At 44.2% G+C, this 23,567-nt stretch overlaps 1 protein-coding gene across 3 annotated transcripts in view; it reads left to right on the top strand.

Annotated features, from left to right (window-relative positions):
• FSTL5 (follistatin like 5) overlaps nucleotides 1-23,567 on the top strand; it is a 2,922,734-nt gene that overhangs the window by 459,709 nt on the left and 2,439,458 nt on the right. The window lies entirely within an intron of this gene.

Genomic DNA, 23,567 nt, shown 5'->3' with positions numbered 1-23,567 from the left:
CATATTATCCTCACCTATAGACTGGACAGGGCCACAGTCACAGAGCTGTGTGCCTAATTGGAACCTGACCTGATATCTGATATCCATCAGCCCACTGGGATTCCCCCCTCTTGTGCAAGTCCTATCAGTGCTCCATTTCTTGGCAAGTGGCTCCTTCCAAGTGACAGTAAGCTTGGTAGCAGGAATGTCTCAGCCAATGTTCTCAATAGTGCTGACCAGAGTGTTGTCTGTCCTGATTAAACACATGCGCAGCTACATCGTTTTCGCCAAGGTGGTGGATTTGGCCACAGTGAAAGCTGACTTCCATGCAATGGGACTTATCCCCAACATTGTTGGGGCTATTGATGGTACACATATTGCATTTGTACCCCCCCAGAATAATGAACAGATGTTCAGGAATAGAAAGAGCTTTCACTCGATGAATGTGCAGATAGTGTGCCTGGCGGACCATGTCAATGCAAAGTATGTCCCTGTACTACTCACCCAAGAAGGTGTGCCAGATAATCGTGGCATGCTGCATGTTGCATAACCTTGCCTTGAGACGCCAAGTGCCTTTTCCTCAGGAAGATGAGGCTGGAGATGGGCATGTGGCAATAGTGGACACTGTGGACAGTGAAGATTAGGAGGCAGAGGATGAGGATGAGTACAACAGGACAGCTAATATATGACAGTACTTCCTGCGACACACAGGTAAGACACTGTAACTTCACTTTGCATTGACAGTTTTGTGTTTGACATTTTACATGGCAGGCAGATTCTCCCAATTCTATGGCCACTTTTGTACCCTTTGGCATCTCTATTTTCAGATATCTGTGCCACACTCTGGCACCTGGTGTGTTGACTGCAGCCAACTACAGGTCATTCCTATGTATACATTACTGTATAGTTGTATTGCAGTGTTTTAAAGGCCGCAGAGGAGGAGATGCGTGGAAAACGGTAAGTGTGCGTCGGTTTCGCCCCTTCGCACACAGACTTGCGTTGTTAGTTTTCACGTGGGGAAGACGTTGCGTCGATTTCCGGCGTGCGGACGGGCCTCCTCTTCGGGTTACGGGGTTTTCAGACCCTCCGGGGTCTGTGCGTGGAATCCTGGGCTTGTTGTCAAGCTCTGTGTCGTTCCGGTGGGCGATGCAGGGAAATTTGTCCCTCACGGCAGGCGCTGCGTGATTTCCCCTCTGGGAGTCGGGCGGCATCATCCCAGGTCAGCTGTGCATCGATCTGGTGGGCCGTGCGTCGAAGTTCCGGTCGCATCGCAGGTGCTGCGTCGATGTTTTCCTTGCGAAGTCGAGCAGCGGCGTCCTGGGTCGGCATGCAGTGAATTTTTCACTGCGGAACAGGCTGTGCGTCGTTTTTAGCAAGCTGTGCATCTAATTTTCGCCGCACAAGCAGTCCAGTTGCAAGAGAGAAGTCTTTTTGGCCCTGAGACTTCAGGGAACAGGAGGCAAGCTCTATCCAAGCCCTTTGAGAGCACTTCTTCACCACAGCCAGGGAACAGCAAGGCAGCAGAGCACCAGCAGGGCAGCAGTCCTTCAGAGAAAGCAGTCAGGTGAGTCCTTTGGGCAGCCAGGCAGTTCTTCTTGGCACGATGCAGGTTCTCGTTACAAGTTTCTTCTCCAGGAATTGTCTGAGGTGGTAGGGCAGAGGCCCAGTTTTATACTCAAATGTGCCTTTGAAGTGGGGGAGACTTCAAAGAGTGGCTAAGAAGTGCACTAGGTCCCCTTTCAGTTCAATCCTGTCTGCCAGGGTGCCAGTAGTGGGTGTGGCAGTCCTTTGTGTGAGAGCAGGCCCTCCACTCTCCCAGCCCAGGAAGACCCATTCAAAATGCAGATGTATGCACGTGAGGCTGAGTACCCTGTGTTTGGGGTGTGTCTGAGTGGATGCACAAGGAGCTGTCAACTAAATCCAGCCAGATGTGGATTGTAAGGCACAGAAAGATTTAAGTGCAGAGAAATGCACACTTTCTAAAAGTGGCATTTCTAAAATGGTAATATTAAATCCAACTTCACCAGTCAGCAGGATTTTGTATTACCATTCTGGCCATACTAAATATGACCTTCCTACTCCTTTCAGATCAGCAGCTACCACTTCAATAATGCATGAGGGCAGCCCCAATGTTAGCCTATGAAGGGAGCAGGCCTCACAGTAGTGTAAAGACGATTTTTATGAGTTTTACACTACCACGACATGTAAACTACACAGGTAAATGTCCTGCCTTTTACCCACACAGCACCCTGCTCTAGGGGTTACCTAGGGCACACCTTAGGGGTGACTTATATGTAGGAAAAGGGGAGTTTTAGGCTTGGCAAGTACTTTTAAATGGCAAGTCGAAGTGGCAGTGAAACTGCACACACAGGCCTTGCAATGGCAGGCCTGAGACAAGGTTAAGGGGCTACTCAAGTGGGTAGCACAACCAGTGCTGCAGGCCCACTAGTAGCATTTAATCTACAGGCCCTGGGCACATACAGTGCACATTTACTAGGAACTTATAAGTAAACTAAATAATCCAGTTGGGTATGATCCAATGTTACCATGTTTAAAGGGAGAGAGCATATGCACTTTAGCACTGGTTAGCAGTGGTAAAGTGCGCAGAGTCTAAAAACCAGCAAAAACAGTGTCCAAAAAGTGGAGGGAGGCAGGCAAAAAGTTAGGGGTGACCACCCTAAGGCTGTCAGGTCTAACAGTGTGTCTCTCTCTCAGTTGTCAATTGTTTTGAGTCGTAAAGGGCTGTGGGTAATGTGGGTGGGTGTTTTATAGTGCTGTGGGTGTGTGGGTGTGGTGTGTGTATGTCTGTCAGGTGTGTGTAGTTTGAATTGTCCAATATAGTGTTGTTTTGCATGTGCATGTGTATTTTGAGTGCGGCGGTATGTACCGCCAATGGTTTACCGCCGTGGTGATTCGTGGGTCATAATGCTGTGGGGGTAGTTCTGTTGGCGTAACGGTGTGGGTTTTGCTACTGCCAGTTTATCACTGACCTGGCGGACTTGTGTGTGTGGCTGTATAGTGACGGATTGCTACCTGTATGTCATAATATGGTTAGAGGAAAAACGCCGCGCCGGCGGTATGTTGGCGGCAGTCAGCATGGCGGTAAGCAGCACTTACCGCCAATGTCATCATGGGGGCCTAAGTGATTTGCCCACGATCACAGGATGTGGAGCTGATGCTGGAACTCAAACTTACTTCAAAAGTTTCAACATTGGCAGCTCTAACCATAACCCCACATCTAATGCTATTTTTTCCTCTGGGAAAGGTGGCCTTGCCGTGAGGCATACACAACCCACCCCACCTCTCCATCAAGGCCTAAAAGACACTGAGACCAAGGTGACAACACCTGGACCCTAGGGAGGCCACTTCTCTTACTCATCCCTCCCCAGCCCACTATAGCCTCAGGACGATGACCTAGCAGGACTGGGGTCAGTAAAATCACACTGCTTCTGCTCCAGAAGGGCTTAGGAGACAATGGCTCAACATCCACAAAATCACCTTGTCGCCTTGGGAAGCCCTTTCATACTCCCACCGTCCCCATGCCCAACATAGCCTGAACATGATGGCCTGGCAGGTGATGACACTGCTTCTGGGCCAGGCCAGCAGGATGAGGCAGGAGGCCAAGGTGAAAATACCCTGAGGACCAGAGCAATATCTGGCCTCCAGCCTCAGTGTCACAGCATTGTAGATGAGTGCCCATGATGCTAGAGCCACATTACAGTAGTCTTGCGGGGACTGGGGAAGACAGTAAGGGGCATATTTATACTTGTTTGGGTCAAATTTGCATCATTTTTTAAAGCAAATTCAGTGCAAAACTAGTTAAAGTCATTTTTTGGATGTGGAAACCTACTTTGCTTCAATGAGATGCAATGTAGGCATTTCCGTTAAAAATGACTCTATGGCCTTAGCGCCATATTTATCCCTCCATGCTAAAATCATGCACGGAAGGAGGAGGTGTCAAAAAATGGTGAAAAGCCTGCTTTAATGCCTGGGTCAGGGCAGGTGTAGGGGACCTGTGGGCCTATTTCTATGGTGGAACACAATGGAATAAGCCCACAGGTGGCCTCCCCAGGCCACAGGGACACCCCCTCCCACACCAGAGGGACAGCGGAGGATGGGGGACCCCATCCCACATAAGTATAGGTAAGTACAGGTAAGTATTTTTTTAAAAGTTTCATTGGGGGCCCCGAAATGGGCCCCCCACATGACACTGGGTGCAGTGGCCATGCCCAGAGAACCCTGGTCCCCTGTGCTGGCCATTGGGGTGGTGGACATGTCTCCTGTCTTTCCTAAGACCGGAGTCATGCGCTATGGATGGTTTTGCATCTGAAAATGACTCTAGGCAGGTTAGCGTTTTTTTTTTTTACTCTATCCTGCCTAACGTAAATTTTTGGTGCAAAACCCCCTTCTTCCATACCGCCAGCCCAACGTGACTAACGTCATTTTTTTTATGCTAGCCTAACCTTTGCACCGCCTTGCACCATTCCATAAATATGGTGCCCGGCTGGTGCACTGAAATGGTGCAAGCCGGTACTAAACTTTTTGGTGCAAAACTGCGTTAGTGCAGTTTTACACCAAAAAGTATAAATCAGGGCCTTAGTCTCTGTGGACAGGTTAAGAGAGGCCCTGAAAACCATCCCACAGGTGACCCTGAGGTATCTGCCCATCGCCTCATGCCCAAATGCCCTCCTCCCAGTACAATCCTGGTAACACAATTAATGGGGTCACTGAATCAGAAAGAAGTAGCAACAGTAGACGTACCGAAAAAATTATGGTGGGGGAGGAAAAGAGGAATGAGAATGAGTGTCCACTCAGGATGCTGGTGTACAAAAGCAATTTATATCTACGTTTAATATGCAATTACTGCAGACAGCAAGACCCTCAGCAAGATCTGGAGTTGTTTCTTGGTAAGAAATCTACTAGGAGCTAAGGTGAAGCAGTGCATGGGGGAGGCATGGCAGAGCAATAATGCAGTTTGTGGGAGAAGAGCTATTAGCTATGAGCATCAACCAATAATGCCCGAGAAAGAGCCATGATCTATGGGGGTCGGTGGGGTTCAAACTTTCTGTGTCCAGAGAGCAAGGGATGTAGGGAACCTGGAACCGTAGCTGGGCACAGTCAAGAAGAATAGTGTTAGTGGGTGAATATGTTAGCAAAGTGTTTATAGGATAGGTACAGTACCCACAGCGAACTGCAGGACAGGATTTCAAGTGGTGTGACAATGTAGTATTTAGTCTGCCTATGAGGGGGCAATCGTGAAAATGCACCCGAACATATATCGACTTTCGGAAGGGGACCCAAACCTAACCAAAAACAATTGGTCATTGATCTTGTAAAGCACCTGCATAAAAGACACAATGTGGAATAGTGCTATCAGAAAGTCACACCCTTCTGAGATAGTCTATTGTGTCTTGTGTCAGAGAATGCACAGTGTGGGTATAATCTGTGAAGTCGCCACTTATCTATGTCTATAGTGAGGAAAGGCTAACATGTCATCAACGATGCTCAAGTGTGTTGAAGTGGGTATTGGTGTCTCACTGACACAGGATATTGTGGCCCTTAAATCTGATCAATAACTGTTGAGGTTAGGGCAGTGGTACAAGGTGTGCATCAGGGCACACCACGTTTGGGTGGCCTCCGAAGCAGAAGTTCTGCTTTTTATAGTTTGGCAGGTGTCCAATACTAGTCACCAAGCACTTTAAACAATTATAATTTCTGTTTTACTCTTGTCCTGTGAATCCAGCAATATAGACCAGTTTCAGGACTAATCAACCTGCCAGTGTCGTCTATTGTTCATAATGGTTTGCCATGTTAAAATGCGATCAACGCACATGTTGTAAAGCCAATAAATCATTCCATTGTCTGGATATATTTCCCGATTGAGAATCCGGTAACAGTGCAGTCATTGTACGCACCCTTAGGCGGCCTCGGAGGCAATAGAATAATGGCTTGCTGCCAATTATATGTAAATGTTAGTGTCTTTTATGTCCACTGGGACTAAGGGTTTGAATGTCCCTCCAGGGAGTAATTAGTTAACAGTTGTGATGTCTTGGACCCCTAACCTTGTCCATTGTATTGATTTACTTCCTATCCAAATACTTGGTTGTTCCTGCCATTCTGTAGATAAGGTTCAGTCCCAAGTCGTTTGTGCCCCATTTTCCAGTGAAAACTGTGGTCTCTATGAAAGCGGTGTTCGTGGATGTTGAGGTAGGGTATGAAGCTTAGGGTAATGCTAGTCCATATACATTGACCGGTATATTGTCGAATAGGTCACTTCAGTCCCACCCAATAGAATTAAGAGGTTATTGGACAGATAATAAATAGGTTGGCATGTGAGGAACGTACTGCCCTCCTGCTATGGTTTTGGCATCTGATCTCTAATAGCTTGAGTCCTGGGCAAGAGTCATCCACACACATGATTTTACAAAAGTACTGATTATCTTATGTACCAACCATGGTACCATGCGGAAAAGTAATTAAACCTCGGGGCAATGTTCATTTTTACTACCCGGGTCATATTAAACACAGAAAAAAACTCAGGTGTTTCCAACACCTTACAATACTGAGAGATTTGTTGATCAGTGGGTTCAGACTGATTTAAAAAATGTTGTGAAAGCCCCTGTTGATATATATTCCCTGATATTTAATGCTCGTAGTGGGTCTAGACAAGGGGCGTTCTTCACATGTGTTCCAGGTAAATCTGTTAGGTACTTTATTGTGTTAGCAAACGTATTCGCATGACACATTTGTCATAATCATTTCTCAGTAAGAGCACCAGTTTAATAAAATGATGCCTAGGCCACATTCATGTAAAGGAACACATCTGAGCTTGGAATGTTCTCAGCAAATAATGTCAGCCACCATTGTAGGTAATGTAATTGAGCCCCGTTCCAGAAAGAGAATCTATTACAGTCCTTGCTTGGCAGCAGCTTGTAGCACAGTAATATCAGCTTTACATTTCAGTGGATTTTTGAAGGTTTAAATATTTTTCCATTTCAGTATCAAGAATATCAGTGCAGACATTTAAAGATCCATTGTCGAAGTAAACCATAAATATAAGAGGTGATTTCCACAGCCTACTTCTGAAAGATTGGAAATCTAGTTTTAGAGTTTTTTTCATAGGTTTCCTTCTGCGCTAAGGAAACATTCTTATAGAAATCTAAAAGAGTTATACATTCACATGTATACTACAACTCACCAAATTGTATTACTGTAATAGTTTCTTAGATTGGGAGCAGTGACGGTCGTGAGGTGGTAAAGAATTCCATCTGTTTAAACCATAATAAGCTATTTGAGGATCTTAAATGTTTCTTTCTTGTAGAATCCCAAAAATCCAATAGTCGGCGCTCGGCGAAGTTATGGTTTCAATTAGTTATTCAATTTTGCTAGATCACTTCTCTTTTCTGCCATTAAAGGCCAGCATAAGGGAAAAATCAAAGTCCAGAGGGCGCAGTACAAAAACATTACCAGCAAGGCAAAAAAAGAATGGGAGATTGAGCGTTGGAACAGCATGCTGACTTTGGTAAGGGAATGGGACCATCGCGGTTTCTGGAATCTGCTCTCATCAGGTTGTAGGGGAAGAGCTTGACCTGAGATGTCAAATATTTCTCCAGTTGATTGGGTTGATCATTTTTCCTCCTTGTACTCCTCAAAAGAAGCCAATATAGATAATGCCTTGATGCACGTAGTTGCTATCCATAAGCTGGATAAGGCTAGTTCTCTTAACTGCATTAAGTGTAACCCAATCACTTTGGAGGAGGTTAATCTAGCTCTTGTCAAGATAGTGGCTAATAAAGCCCCTGGTTTGGATAAAATTCAAGGAGATCTTTACAGGAATGAGATAGGTGTTCGGGCCCTTATTTTCAGCTGATTTTTAATATATATTTAATACCATTCTGGAAGGAGCACGGATACTCCCTTTTGGGCTAGGGCCAAATTGATTCCTATTTACAAAAAGGGTTCTGTGGCAGACCCTTGTAACTGTAGACTGATTAGTATAATTGATTGTTCTCAAACATTGTTTAGTAATATACTTTTGAGGATGCTTCAGACGTGGGCCAATGAGTGTAATATTGTATCTCTGCTTCAAGCTGGGTTTAGGGAAGGTGTTAGTACCCTAGACCAGGTTTTCATTTTTCAATTAATTTTTGGGAAAACAGTGGTTTTTGGACATGGGAGCCTGTATATTGCTTTTGTCGACCTATGGTAGGCATTTGATACTATCCCCGCCGAAACTATGGCAGGTTTTGGAGGATTTGGGTATCCCACTGTTTTTGTTAGGCTGCATACTGACAACTTCGCACAGGTTTGGTGTGGAGTGGCGGAGGAATTGACGGATTGCTTTCCTGTGAACCAAGGGGTTAGGCAAGGATGTGTACTTGCCCCCACTCTTTTCACTGTTTGTTAATGATGTAGTCTCCTACTTAGACGACTGTGTGGGTGATGCTCCTAGGATAGCGAACATCAAGGCATCGACTTTGATGTTTGCTGATGACACACTTTCGATTTCTAAGCCCCCTATGGGTTTGCAGAAATTATTGTGGCGCTTTGAGAGGTTTTGTGCTCAGAGAGGTCTTGAGAGAAACACTGGCAAAATTAAGTTTAGGATTATAAATCCTGGTCGTTCTACACGCCCTGATCTCACACTTAGTGAGGTGCCCTTAGAAAGGGTTAAGGTTTTTGATTATTTGGGGATGATCTTAACTGAAGGCATGGATTGGAGACACCATATAGATAAACGGAAACTCAAGGGTGTGCAATATAGTGGGGCACTCCTCAGAGCACAGGAAGTGCATCTTTTCTTCCTATGTCGCCAGCAATTCAGATTTATGAAATGCAAGCTTTGGGAGTCACTCTACGTGGGGCTTAACTAGCGGGCTATAAAAACGTGTCATGATTACAATTGGCAGAGAAGTGTTTTCTTCGTCAACTCCTAGGTCTCCCTGTTAGCTCTCCTTTGACACCACTTAGACTTGATATAGGCCTGAGGCCTCTTTCTGAGGTGGTGGGACTTACACCTTTGTTGTAATGGAAATGGCTATCGGCAAGCCCTGAGTTATCTTCCTATTGATCAGGATTACGTGACGTATTAGGCCAGTTTGGGTCAAGGATTATACCCAGGTTTAGGTATGTTAAAAGAGACTCTAAATAGGATAGGGTGTGGAGAATTGTGGGTAGAACCAGAAAGCGTTCGGTGATTAACTAAAGCTCTGCTTAAGAAAAGATATTTTGAGGCCAACCATGCTGAGAAGCTGTCTAACACTTCTCTGGGTAGCTTGGCCAACAATTTTCTTCAGATCAAGGATATGTTCAATTTTGAACAATTTCATGATGATATTGAGCACCTTTTTGGCCCGAAAGCTGTATGTGCAATTTAGGCATGGGCCCCTTCCAATTGCTCATTTTAATAATTATTGGCCTCGGTCTAATGTTAGTGAAATATGTATTTGTCCCTCTTGTGGAGTCGAAAAGGAAATGGTTGAATATGTGATGTTTTTTGTTGTGCTGAGGTTGAGTGTGGAAGGAAATGGATTATTCCTGTTTGTCGACTCCTTGGTGTTAAGAAATATAAAAATGCACTTCAAATTTTAAGGTACGATACCGCACCAAGTTTAATTTTTGCTGTATCTCCTTTTTAATACTGATGTGGAGGACCAGGCAAGTAGCATGTCTGTAAATTGTTTTTATCTATTTTTTATTTCACTGATGCTTAATGGATTAAGTTATTATAATGAATTATGTAGTTTTAAATAGGTGTAGTAGGTTTGATTTGTCAAGCATTTGTATTACTAATTTTAGAAATTATGAACGTATTCTTATTTATGCTGTGCATAAAGTTTTGTATGTTTTATCCTTGTACTTTTATCATTTTTATGACCGAAATAAAGAATTTGATTGATTGATAATTTTGTACTAACTAGAAAAATACAGGAGCAAATGATGATGGAAGAATAATTTCCATGTAACTTGCTTTTCTCCGTCGTGAAATTTGTTCTCTGCACAGAAGAACGCATGACCCTGTAACTATGTACAATTTTGCTTTGTTCTCTTTCCTTCTTGACCCTGGAATGGCATTTACTCAAGCCTTTTACAGAAGAAATTTAGGGGGTCATTCGACCGCCGGGGCTGGGGTCGGTGGGAGCACCGCCAACAGGCTGGCGGTGCTCCTGAGGGCATTCTGACCGCGGCGGTATGGCCGCGGTCAGAACCGGAAATCCGGCGGTGTCCAGCCGGTTTTCCGCTGCCCTGAGGAATCCCCCATGGCGGCGCAGCTTGCTGCGCCGCCATGGGGGATTCCGACCCCCTCACCGCCATCCTGTTCCTGGCGGCTTCGACCGCCAGGAACAGGATGGCGGTGAGGGGTGTCGTGGGCCCCCGTAAGAGGGCCCCACTTTGAATTTCAGTGTCTGCTTAGCAGACACTGAAATTCGCGACGGGTGCTACTGCACCCGTCGCACACCTTCCACTCCGCCGGCTCCATTCGGAGCCGGCTTCATCGTGGAAGGGTGTTTCCCACTGGGCTGGCGGGCGGCCTTTTGGCGGTCGCCCGCCAGCCCAGTGGGAAACCCAGAATGACCGCCGCGGTCTTTTGACCGCGGGACGGTCTTTTGACCGCGGGACGGTCTTCTGGCGGTCCCAGCCAGGCCGGCGGCTACCGCCGCCGGCCGGGGTCAGAATGACCCCCTTAGTGTGTTTCGATGTTTTGCTGTCTAGCTGTAAAATCATTGTGAAGACCTGTACATATATGGCTTAGAGAATGATCCCTGTGATTTGCGCAGGGGAGGGTACATTCTGCAGATAAGGGAAGAACTGCCATAGCGGTGAATTTTCACCATCAACAGATCTAAATACTGTGAATCAGGATGTGAAATTCACTAGGAGAAGACATTTTGCACATGTAGGTGCACAACATTCGCTGTAAATCAGGCGGTGAGTACAAATAAAAATACTCGGGTGCATCATTTCCTCTTGATTTACAAAACATGTTATTATGCAAAGAAAACATAATTCTGTTCCCCTCATAAAATAAAAATGTTTGTGCTTCTGCCAATAAAAATGTGCCTGTGTGGGGTTAGGTGACACAGTGCACTTGTATTGGTTTTTTTGTCGTTTTCTCTACCAAGAACATAGGGGCAGATTAAAGGAGCCCCTACCGTCTCCCTGTGCCACCTTAGTGTCAACAAGGACAAAATCGCAGTGCCAAATGTACAAAGGTGCGCAATGCATGTATTGCATCTTTTGTAGCCCTTTGCGCTACATTATGCCTGGCCTAGGCATAATGTATGCAAAGGGGGCATTCCCCTGTTAGGGAGGCTGGAAAAATGGCCCAAAGAAATCTACCTGCAGTGCCACTGTTCCTAAATCTGGCCCATAGCATTTTGCAACAAGTCACCTTTCTGACAGTGTGCTTTAGAAAGAGTTTCCAGGATTGAAAGCAATCTGAAAAGCTACAAAGTCTTAACTATCATGTGTTCCACAAAAGTCTTGTATGCCTCCACTTCACAGGTCCTTTCCTATCATGCTGCTTCCCCATTCCTTCATTTACTCCAACGTAAATGTCTGCCAGGTAATCAAGCTCTTATTTTGGAACAAGTGCATCTAACATCAGACAAGCTTTTCTGAGAATAACCATTTCCATTTTATGACCACAGATAAACATTTTCCACCTCTAGGTGAAAACGAAGGGTAAACAGAAAATTTAGGAATTAGCCTCTCCCAGTCTGTCCCAGATTAAGTCCTGGTATGCCAAACTAATTTCTTTTGTTCCCATCAGACAAATGTTGCAAATAGCCTTATCAGCAGTGCCTAAATATACAAACCTGCCATCAGTTGATCACAGTCTGTAAGCAGTTGCAGGCATAGTACTGGCAAAAAGGGAACTTGAATAGAGTTTTGCTGGTTTATGTAGAGCCACTATATCCAGCTCTTCTCCCAAATGGGTTTTAGGAGACCTCACCCTAAGTTGGAGGGACTCCAAAACATTCACCTTCCCGAATTTTCTTTACATTTTCAAGCACTCCAAAGACTGGAGCTATTGCTCTACAGCTCAGAGTGCTGCACCCTCTAAGAGCTATGTGTCTGATGGCATTCATTATTGCCCGAAAGGCCTAAAGGTGGTTAATGGAAGTACATGTATTGAAGCACCCTTTAGAGTCCACATGGCTGGTTAAAATTGCAGTATCATTACAATGTGATGCCCTCTAGGGGTTGTTTTTATAATTACAGTTTGTGGTTAAAAATGTATAACAAAATACACAAACACTGCTTTATTGGTTCCTGTGATGATTACTCCTCACAGTATATATGCTTTATTAGCATTAACAAATATGTTCATGCAGGATCATGATTTAAACCTATTTCTTATTACTTCCAAACCTTGACAAGACCAATAAACTTGCTTGATATGTTTATGTGTCCCCTTTAGGGGGTCACAGGTGATTACACTATGTCATATATGGCATTTTTCATCTGCCACTGTAAATACTTGTAAATTATTGTATTTAGTAGTGTGTTTGTAATACATTTCAATCTAAAGAAAATGCACTGACAGGACAATAATTTATCAATTGTTATTACTGTGTGCCAGTGAATGGTGATAACTAGCTTGCACAACCCTCACCCCTCACCCTGAGATGGGGTTCTTGGCCCAAGAGGGTAATGCTTAGGGTAATGCTAGTCCATATACATTGACCGGTATATTGTCGAATAGGTCACTTCAGTCCCACCCAATAGAATTAAGAGGTTATTGGACAGATAATAAATAGGTTGGCATGTGAGGAACGTACTGCCCTCCTGCTATGGTTTGGGCATCTGATCTCTAATAGCTTGAGTCCTGGGCAAGAGTCATCCACACACATGATTTTACAAAAGTACTGATTATCTTATGTACCAACCATGGTACCATGCGGAAAAGTAATTAAACCTTGGGGCAATGTTCATTTTTACTACCCGGGTCATATTAAACACAGAAAAAAACTCAGGTGTTTCCAACACCTTACAATACTGAGAGATTTGTTGATCAGTGGGTTCAGACTGATTTAAAAAATGTTGTGAAAGCCCCTGTTGATATATATTCCCTGATATTTAATGCTCGTAGTGGGTCTAGACAAGGGGCGTTCTTCACATGTGTTCCAGGTAAATCTGTTAGGTACTTTATTGTGTTAGCAAACGTATTCGCATGACACATTTGTCATAATCATTTCTCAGTAAGAGCACCAGTTTAATAAAATGATGCCTAGGCCACATTCATGTAAAGGAACACATCTGAGCTTGGAATGTTCTCAGCAAATAATGTCAGCCACCATTGTAGGTAATGTAATTGAGCCCCGTTCCAGAAAGAGAATCTATTACAGTCCTTGCTTGGCAGCAGCTTGTAGCACAGTAATATCAGCTTTACATTTAAGTGGATTTTTGAAGGTTTAAATATTTTTCCATTTCAGTATCAAGAATATCAGTGCAGACATTTAAAGATCCATTGTCGAAGTAAACCATAAATATAAGAGGTGATTTCCACAGCCTACTTCTGAAAGATTGGAAATCTAGTTTTAGAGTTTTTTTCATAGGTTTTCTTCTGCGCTAAGGAAACATTCTTATAGAAATCTAAAAGAGTTATACATTCACATGTATACTACAACTCACCACATTGTATAACTGTAATAGTTTCTTAAATTGGGAGCAGTGACGGTCGTGAGGTGGTAAAGAATTCCATCTGTTTAAACCATAATAAGCTACTTGAGGATCTTAAATGTTTCTTTCTTGTAGAATCCAAAAAATCCAATAGTCGGCGCTCAGCGAAGTTATGGTTTCAATAAGTTATTCAATTTTGCTAGATCACTTCTCTTTTCTGCCATTAAAGGCCAGCATAAGGGAAAAATCAAAGTCCAGAGGGCGCAGTACAAAAACATTACCAGCAAGGCAAAAAAAGAATGGGAGATTGAGCGTTGGAACAGCATGCTGACTTTGGTAAGGGAATGGGACCATCGCGGTTTCTGGAATCTGCTCTCATCAGGTTGTAGGGGAAGAGCTTGACCTGAGATGTCAAATATTTCTCCAGTTGATTGGGTTGATCATTTTTCCTCCTTGTACTCCTCAAAAGAAGCCAATATAGATAATGCCTTGATGCACGTAGTTGCTATCCATAAGCTGGATAAGGCTAGTTCTCTTAACTGCATGAAGTGTAACCCAATCACTTTGGAGGAGGTTAATCTAGCTCTTGTCAAGATAGTGGCTAATAAAGCCCCTGGTTTGGATAAAATTCAAGGAGATCTTTACAGGAATGAGATAGGTGTTCGGGCCCTTATTTTCAGCTGATTTTTAATATATATTTAATACCATTCTGGAAGGAGCACGGATACTCCCTCTTGAGCTAGGGCCGAATTGATTCCTATTTACAAAAAGGGTTCTGTGGCAGACCCTTGTAACTGTAGACTGATTAGTATAATTGATTGTTCTCAAACATTGTTTAGTAATATACTTTTGGGCATGCTTCAGACGTGGGCCAATGAGTGTAATATTGTATCTCTGCTTCAAGCTGGGTTTAGGGAAGGTGTTAGTACCCTAGACCAGGTTTTCATTTTTCAATTCATTTTTTGGAAAACAGTGGTTTTTGGACATGGGAGCCTGTATATTGCTTTTGTCGACCTATGGTAGGCATTTGATACTATCCCCGCCGAAACTATGGCAGGTTTTGGAGGATTTGGGTATCCCACTGTTTTTGTTAGGCTGCATACTGACAACTTCGCACAGGTTTGGTGTGGAGTGGCGGAGGAATTGACGGATTGCTTTCCTGTGAACCAAGGGGTTAGGCAAGGATGTGTACTTGCCCCCACTCTTTTCACCGTTTGTTAATGATGTAGTCTCCTATTTAGACGACTGTGTGGGTGATGCTCCTAGGATAGCGAACATCAAGGCATCGACTTTGATGTTTGCTGATGACACACTTTCGATTTCTAAGGCCCCTATGGGTTTGCAGAAATTATTGTGGCGCTTTGAGAGGTTTTGTGCTCAGAGAGGTCTTGAGAGAAACACTGGCAAAATTAAGTTTAGGATTATAAATCTTGGTCGTTCTACACGCCCTGATCTCACACTTAGTGAGGTGCCCTTAGAAAGGGTTAAGGTTTTTGATTATTTGGGGATGATCTTAACTGAAGGCATGGATTGGAGACACCATATAGATAAACGGAAACTCAAGGGTGTGCAATATAGTGGGGCACTCCTCAGAGCACAGGAAGTGCATCTTTTCTTCCTATGTCGCCAGCAATTCAGATTTATGAAATGCAAGCTTTGGGAGTCACTCTACGTGGGGCTTAACTAGCGGGCTATAAAAACGTGTCATGATTACAATTGGCAGAGAAGTGTTTTCTTCGTCAACTCCTAGGTCTCCCTGTTAGCTCTCCTTTGACACCACTTAGACTTGATATGGGCCTGAGGCCTCTTTCTGAGGTGGTGGGACTTACACCTTTGTTGTAATGGAAATGGCTATGGGCAAGCCCTGAGTTATCTTCCTATTGATCAGGATTACGTGACGTATTAGGCCAGTTTGGGTCAAGGATTATACCCAGGTTTAGGTATGTTAAAAGAGACTCTAAATAGGATAGGGTGTGGAGAATTGTGGGTAGAACCAGAAAGCGTTCGGTGATTAACTAAAGCTCTGCTTAAGAAAAGATATTTTGAGGCCAACCATGCTGAGAAGCTGTCTAACACTTCTCTGGGTAGCTTGGCCAACAATTTTCTTCAGATCAAGGATATGTTCAATTTTGAACAATTTCATGATGATATTGAGCACCTTTTTGGCCCGAAAGCTGTATGTGCAATTTAGGCATGGGCCCCTTCCAATTGCTCATTTTAATAATTATTGGCCTCGGTCTAATGTTAGTGAAAAATGTATTTGTCCCTCTTGTGGAGTCGAAAAGGAAATGGTTGAATATGTGATGTTTTTTGTTGTGCTGAGGTTGAGTGTGGAAGGAAATGGATTATTCCTGTTTGTCGACTCCTTGGTGTTAAGAAATATAAAAATGCACTTCAAATTTTAAGGTACGATACCGCACCAAGTTTAATTTTTGCTGTATCTCCTTTTTAATACTGATGTGGAGGACCAGGCAAGTAGCATGTCTGTAAATTGTTTTTATCTATTTTTTATTTCACTGATGCTTAATGGATTAAGTTATTATAATGAATTATGTAGTTTTAAATAGGTGTAGTAGGTTTGATTTGTCAAGCATTTGTATTACTAATTTTAGAAATTATGAACGTATTCTTATTTATGCTGTGCATAAAGTTTTGTATGTTTTATCCTTGTACTTTTATCGTTTTTATGACCGAAATAAAGAATTTGATTGTTTGATAATTTTGTACTAACTAGAAAAATACAGGAGCAAATGATGATGGAAGAATAATTTCCATGTAACTTGCTTTTCTCCATCGTGAAATTTGTTCTCTGCACAGAAGAACGCATGACTCTGTAACTATGTACAATTTTGCTTTGTTCTCTTTCCTTCTTGACCCTGGAATGGCATTTACTCAAGCCTTTTACAGAAGCAATTTAGGGGGTCATTCCGAACCCGGCGGTCCTTGACCGCCGGGGCCGGGGTCGGCGGGAGCACCGCCAACAGGCTGGCGGTGCTCCTGGGGGCATTCTGACCGCGGCGGTATGGCTGCGGTCAGAACCGGAAATCCGGCGGTGTCCCGCCGGTTTTCCGCAGCCCTGAGGAATCCCCCATGGCGGCGCAGTTTGCTGCGCCGCCATGGGGGATTCCGACCCCCTCACCGCCATCCTGTTCCTGGCGGTTTCGACCGCCAGGAACAGGATGGCGGTGAGGGGTGTCGTGGGCCCCCGTAAGAGGGCCCCACTTTGAATTTCAGTGTCTGCTTAGCAGACACTGAAATTCGCGACGGGTGCTACTGCACCCGTCGCACACCTTCCACTCCGCCGGCTCCATTCGGAGCCGGCTTCATCGTGGAAGGGTGTTTCCCACTGGGCTGGCGGGCGGCCTTTTGGCGGTCGCCCGCCAGCCCAGTGGGAAACCCAGAATGACCGCCGCGGTCTTTTAACCGCGGGACGGTCTTCTGGCGGTCCCAGCCAGGCCGGCGGCTACCGCCGCCGGCCGGGGTCAGAATGACCCCCTTAGTGTGTTTCGATGTTTTGCTGTCTAGCTGTAAAATCATTGTGAAGACCTGTACATATATGGCTTAGAGAATGATCCCTGTGATTTGCGCAGGGGAGGGTAAATTCTGCAGATAAGGGAAGAACTGCCATAGTGGTGAATTTTCACCATCAACAGATCTAAATACTGTGAATCAGGATGTGAAATTCACTAGGAGAAGACATTTTGCACATGTAGGTGCACAACATTCGCTGTAAATCAGGCGGTGAGTACAAATAAAAATACTCGGGTGCATCATTTCATCTTGATTTACAAAACATGTTATTATGCAAAGAAAACATAATTCTGTTCCCCTCATAAAATAAAAATGTTTGTGCTTCTGCCAATAAAAATGTGCCTGTGTGGGGTTAGGTGACACAGTGCACTTGTATTGGTTTTTTTTTCGTTTTCTCTACCAAGAACATAGGGGCAGATTAAAGGAGCCCCTACCATCTCCCTGTGCCACCTTAGTGTCAACAAGGACAAAATCGCAGTGCCAAATGTACAAAGGTGCGCAATGCATGTATTGCATCTTTTGTAGCCCTTTGCGCTACATTATGCCTGGCCTAGGCATAATGTATGCAAAGGGGGCATTCCCCTGTTAGGGAGGCTGGAAAAATGGCCCAAAGAAATCTACCTGCAGTGCCACTGTTCCTAAATCTGGCCCATAGCATTTTGCAACAAGTCACCTTTCTGACAGTGTGCTTTAGAAAGAGTTTCCAGGATTGAAAGCAATCTGAAAAGCTACAAAGTCTTAACTATCATGTGTTCCACAAAAGTCTTGTATGCCTCCACTTCACAGGTCCTTTCCTATCATGCTGCTTCCCCATTCCTTCATTTACTCCAACGTAAATGTCTGCCAGGTAATCAAGCTCTTATTTTGGAACAAGTGCATCTAACATCAGACAAGCTTTTCTGAGAATAACCATTTCCATTTTATGACCACAGATAAACATTTTCCACCTCTAGGTGAAAACGAAGGGTAAACAGAAAATTTAGGAATTAGCCTCTCCCAGTCTGTCCCAGATTAAGTCCTGGTATGCCAAACTAATTTATTTTGTTCCCATCAGAAAAATGTTGCAAATAGCCTTATCAGCAGTGCCTAAATATACAAACCTGCCATCAGTTGATCACAGTCTGTAAGCAGATGCAGGCAGAGTACTGGCAAAAAGGGTACTTGAATAGAGTTTTGCTGGTTTATGTAGAGACACTATATCCAGCTCTTCTCCCAAATGGGTTTTAGGAGACCTCACCCTAAGTTGGAGGGACTCCAAAACATTCACCTTCCCGAATTTTCTTTACATTTTCAAGCACTACCAAGACTGGAGCTATTGCTCTACAGCTCAGAGTGCTGCACCCTCTAAGAGCTATGTGTCTGATGGCATTCATTATTGCCCGAAAGGCCTAAAGGTGGTTAATGGAAGTACATGTATTGAAGCACCCTTTAGAGTCCACATGGCTGGTTAAAATTGCAGTATCATTACAATGTGATGCCCTCTAGGGGTTGTTTTTATAATTACAGTTTGTGGTTAAAAATGTATAACAAAATACACAAACACTGCTTTATTGGTTCCTGTGATGATTACTCCTCACAGTATATATGCTTTATTAGCATTAACAAATATGTTCATGCAGGATCATGATTTAAACCTATTTCTTATTACTTCCAAACCTTGACAAGACCAATAAACTTGCTTGATATGTTTATGTGTCCCCTTTAGGGGGTCACAGGTGATTACACTATGTCATATATGGCATTTTTCATCTGCCACTGTAAATACTTGTTAATTATTGTACTTAGTAGTGTGTTTGTAATACATTTAAATCTAAAGAAAATGCACTGACAGGACAATAATTTATCAATTGTTATTACTGTGTGCCAGTGAATGGTGATAACTAGCTTGCACAACCCTCACCCCTCACCCTGAGATGGGGTTCTTGGCCCCAATAAGTACAATTCAGGATCTATTACTTGTGCAGGCAACACAACTAATAACCCAATTTGGTAAACTACCCACCACATATATGCAATTTACTATTACAGATTTCTCTTAACTCTTGGAAGAGAATTTCACGCAAGTAAATTCATTTACACCTGCCAGTAGTCTTTTTGTGATTTCTTTGCAGCATCAATTATGTATTTTCTATGGTAAACATAATTTTGCAGCCAAAATATGTTAATGGATAAGGTGTGCCATTTTGTTAAACATATTGCTAACATTATTTTATAAAACATGCTTTTCTCTTCATGAAAGCCTGTACAGTCGTTCATTGAGTTCTAGCCAGGTGCTTCCATCTCCAGAGGTAGCAATTAACTCTTTGATGAGATGTCAAATAATGTTTTTGTAAAAGGACACCCGGCATGACCTGCTGGCTGGAAGGCAGGAATGAGTTTACAGGCTTGCGGCTTAGGTGCTAATAAGAGAAAAAACATTTATTGCCAGCCTGTTCCTAGCCCATTTGTCTATGCTCACAATACAATTTCAAAAACAGCCAGGGCTGGCTTCTGGAGGAGTTCCCTCATTTCAGTAGGACAGTAGGACTACAAAAATAGTGTTCCACATATTGACACTGGGATCCGCCCATCTTGGAGGGCCATCAGAACAAAGAGTTTGTTTACAGTAAAATATGACTAAAACAACATTTGCTGTAAACAAAGGCTCATCTGCTGCTGGAATTTTCTTGTGTGCACTGTAATAAGTACTTCCCACAACCAGACCCTGAGAACACTGCAAGACATAGAGGAAGAACAGAAGTGACCTAATTTGTTGCCATATCTTTCCTCAAGCAGAATGAGGTCTGGGCCTCCTCATCCATTTCCCCACCTCTGGAAGACAGACCAGTTGGCCTCCTGTAGCCTCGAGGAGATACAAATCTTGGAAGAAGACTAAACATAAAACATGGGACTGCGGCTAGTGCTGGAAGCTCTGGCTTAAGATAGTGGATGAGAGTGTTTGGGGGTCTTTAAGAGTGAAAAGGTGGCAGTTGTCCTGCAACCTCAAATGACTGAGTTTAAACTGTGGCCAGGGAGTTAGGAAAGGAGAGTCAATTTTCACCTAGAATTCAAAGCCTGTGTCCCTCAAATGAGCTTCTTGATTTTGGAAGTCGGCGAATGCACCACCTTATAACTTAACTGACCCTGAACCAGACCTCCTGGTATGCATTTCAATGTTGTATCCTAACATGTATATCTTCTCATCCTTGTGATTTTGATAAGCTTTTAATCAGTAAATATATAATTATTCTACCACACTGGGACTGGGATGTTTACTGAATGATTTATTGAATTTGATATTGTTGTGGTGCTGCTTAAATAATTTACTTACAATTATCTGAGCAAACACTTGCTGATCCAGTGCCCTACTTATCATAGCTAAGACTGGGTTTTCTCATGGAAACTGTGTAAATCAAGCTGTAATTGAACTAACATTGTTTTGGATTTATGCCTTGGTCCCCCCAATTAAATAACTAGGATCACAAAGTAACACAGTCATGCTGGCTTAACCAAATGTATGCAGAAACATTCAAGCTGAAATAAAGTGCTCAGAGTAGGGGAACCAAGAAAAAGAGCAACCATTATAGCATTAACATAATAATACATCCAGACATGAAACTGATTAGAGCAAATGTGTGTGTAAAACGTATGACATTAAAATGTACTAGTATGAGGCAGTAATAAATTATTACAGTGCATAAAAATCTTAATGTTTAGTAATTCAAAATGCCATAACAGAGGGTATACACATTTTTGTGGGTGGTGATATAGGGCCTGATTTTGAGTCTGGCAGTCTCATGACGGACAGCCTCACGGTGGCGGTTGGACCGCTGTGGCTGTGGCGGTCCGTCCACCACATTCCGATCCTAGAGGTCCGACCGCTATGGGATCGCCGTCTCCTCCAGGATCTCTGATTCCAACAGGATGACGGCGGTCTTCGTTATAATCAGCTAGGCAGCGCTGAAGTCAGCGCAGCCCTGCTGATTACAACCTTGTTCTCCGCCAGCCTTTTCATTGTGGTTTGACTGCCATGAAAAGGCTGGTGGAGAAGAAGTGCAGGGGGCCCTCCTGCCCAGCACCCTTCAAATGTGCACTGTCTGCAGACAGTGCACATTTGAAGGGTGCTGGTGTACCCTGCAGGTGGCAGCATTGCCCCTGGCTCAATTATGAGCTGAGAACAATTCTGCCACACCTTTCCTACTGGACTGATGGGCAGGAACCTTGGTTCCCTCCCGTCAGCCTAGTAGGAAACTTGTAATGTGGCCGGTGGGGAGACCGCCAGTACTGTGGTGGTCTCCTCCTCAGGAGTTTGGCAGTCGGAAGTTTCCAACCTCCAAACTTGTATTGACCCCCATAGTTTCTTGCATTTAAAACATACTAAGACATACAGTGTAGCTCAATATTTGACTATACTTATTATAATGCATAACATTGAAACAAACCATTAATAGGTTTGTGTTCCTGTTTCTGATGCCACCTAGAGACTGCTTTAAATGAGTGTGTGCATTTGGGAACCAGGGAATGTCTGCAGGTGAGATCACCATATGCTTAAGGCCACACATGTTCTGGTAGATGTTTGCGTGCAGTGCTCCCTTTCTGACCTGAACCTATAGTGGCCTTGGGGACCCGATCTCCCATAACCTCATATGCTCCAGAGCGAGTGCCTCAGTGCCACCTACTAATCAGTATGTTGAGGGCTTTGGGGGAAACCTATGGCCCCCACAACCCACCAGCTCCCTGCAGGCACCGATCCTGTTTCTGCTTTCTCCTAGCAAATTAGATCAATCTGAGCTTCCGTGCCCAGAGCATGGGCAGGGAAGTAAAAATGGTCTCCCACGCGACAAAAGCATATTCAAAGAATCTGTTGGTGGAGGTACACTTATTTTCCTTGCCTGCACTCCTGCGGCAGGGGAAACCACTGAGGGCAGGGAGGGGGCTCCCCAGGACAAAGTGTAGGTGTTGGCTGCAGTAGATGGGGTCCCTGGGGTATTTTAAGGCTTTGGATAGGTGGCATGTGCCCCCAGCACTTACATTGGCCCTGGGGATGAGGTCACCGGGGCCAATTGCTGACTCAGGGACTGGGACTACATGTCCCCTTCCCCAATTGTAACACATTTTGTCCCCAGGGGGTGGGGTCCCCAGGGTCTATTCAGGCTTGGGATTGGATGCATGCTCCTACCCCTTTTTTTAATAGAACTGATCATAGGAAATGTGGTCCCCAGGGGAATTGATCTGTGTTAGAAATGGGATCTCTAGTTGCCACTCAATTTACACCTTGTCCAAGTAGGGACCCTCACTCTGGTCAGGGTTAAAGAGTCACACCCCTAAGATAACCTCTGCTCACCCCCTTGCTAGCTTGGCATGAGCAGTCAGGCTTATCTCAGAGGCAATGTGTTAAGTATTTGTACCCACACACAGTAACACGGTGGAAATACTATAAATGGACACTACCCTAGTTTAGAAAAATAGCTAATATTTATCTAAATAAAACAAGATGAAATCAAAAATCTGACATAAAAAAGTAAAGATATGAATTTTAAAAGATTAAATCCAAATAAAAGCACTTAAAAACAGAACAGCTTCAACTAATGGTATCACAGCGCCATGCTGGAATTGTTCCCAACAGTCCAACCCCACTTGTGAGGGAGGGTTTTGCAAGTCAAGGAGTTGCACAGACCCAAGTACAGGACCTTAGAAATGAGACAAAGTCAAAGACGTGGCACAGAGTCAGGGAGGTGAGGCCTTGCTGGAGCCAGTGCGGCGTCAGACCTGAACTCCTATGCAGGAGAGGTGAGGCATTGTTTCCTTATTCCTATGCAGGGGAGGTGAGGCTTTGGTTTGTTACGAAGGCAGCACAGGTGATGCAGGGTTGGCAGCGAGGTGTCGATTCCTTCCAGTCTGGCGGGATCGATTTTTCCAGCAGGTCAAGACACGAAGAGGTGACTTTGCATTGTTGCAGTCACACCACGGGGCCACAGGTGCCACAGTAGTGTTGGGTGTCACAGACATTGGTGACACGGCACTCAGGACTCACAATGGTGTGAGACTTGAAAGGTGCTGCAGTGGCATCGGGCCTCTAGTGTTGGTTGCAGTCGCTGCACTTCAGGGGGGACCACGGCTTCAGGTGCAGGCAGCGGCATGGAGTCGGGCAGCACTGCCTGTTCTGAAGTCATCCAGAGTCGATGTGCCTGGTTCTTCTTGTTTTTCTCCCAGACTTCACTCCCAAGGGTCCAGGACATTGAGTGAGGACCACTTGGCAAGTAACGGTCTTCAGCAGAATAAACCAGGGGCTGGCAAGTGAAGTCTTTGATGTCCCTGAGACCTCTTAGATGGAGGCAAACTCAGTCCAAGCCCTTGGAGAAACCCCACAAGCAGGATATACAGCAAACTTCTGTCTTTATCCTCTCTAAAGCAGAAGCAGCAACTGCAGGCCAACCTAGCAAAGCACACAC

The sequence above is a fragment of the Pleurodeles waltl genome, chromosome 1_2 (genome assembly GCF_031143425.1).
Source record: "Pleurodeles waltl isolate 20211129_DDA chromosome 1_2, aPleWal1.hap1.20221129, whole genome shotgun sequence".
Classification (NCBI taxonomy): domain Eukaryota; kingdom Metazoa; phylum Chordata; class Amphibia; order Caudata; family Salamandridae; genus Pleurodeles; species Pleurodeles waltl.
This window is presented reverse-complemented; position numbering and strand designations above follow the sequence as displayed.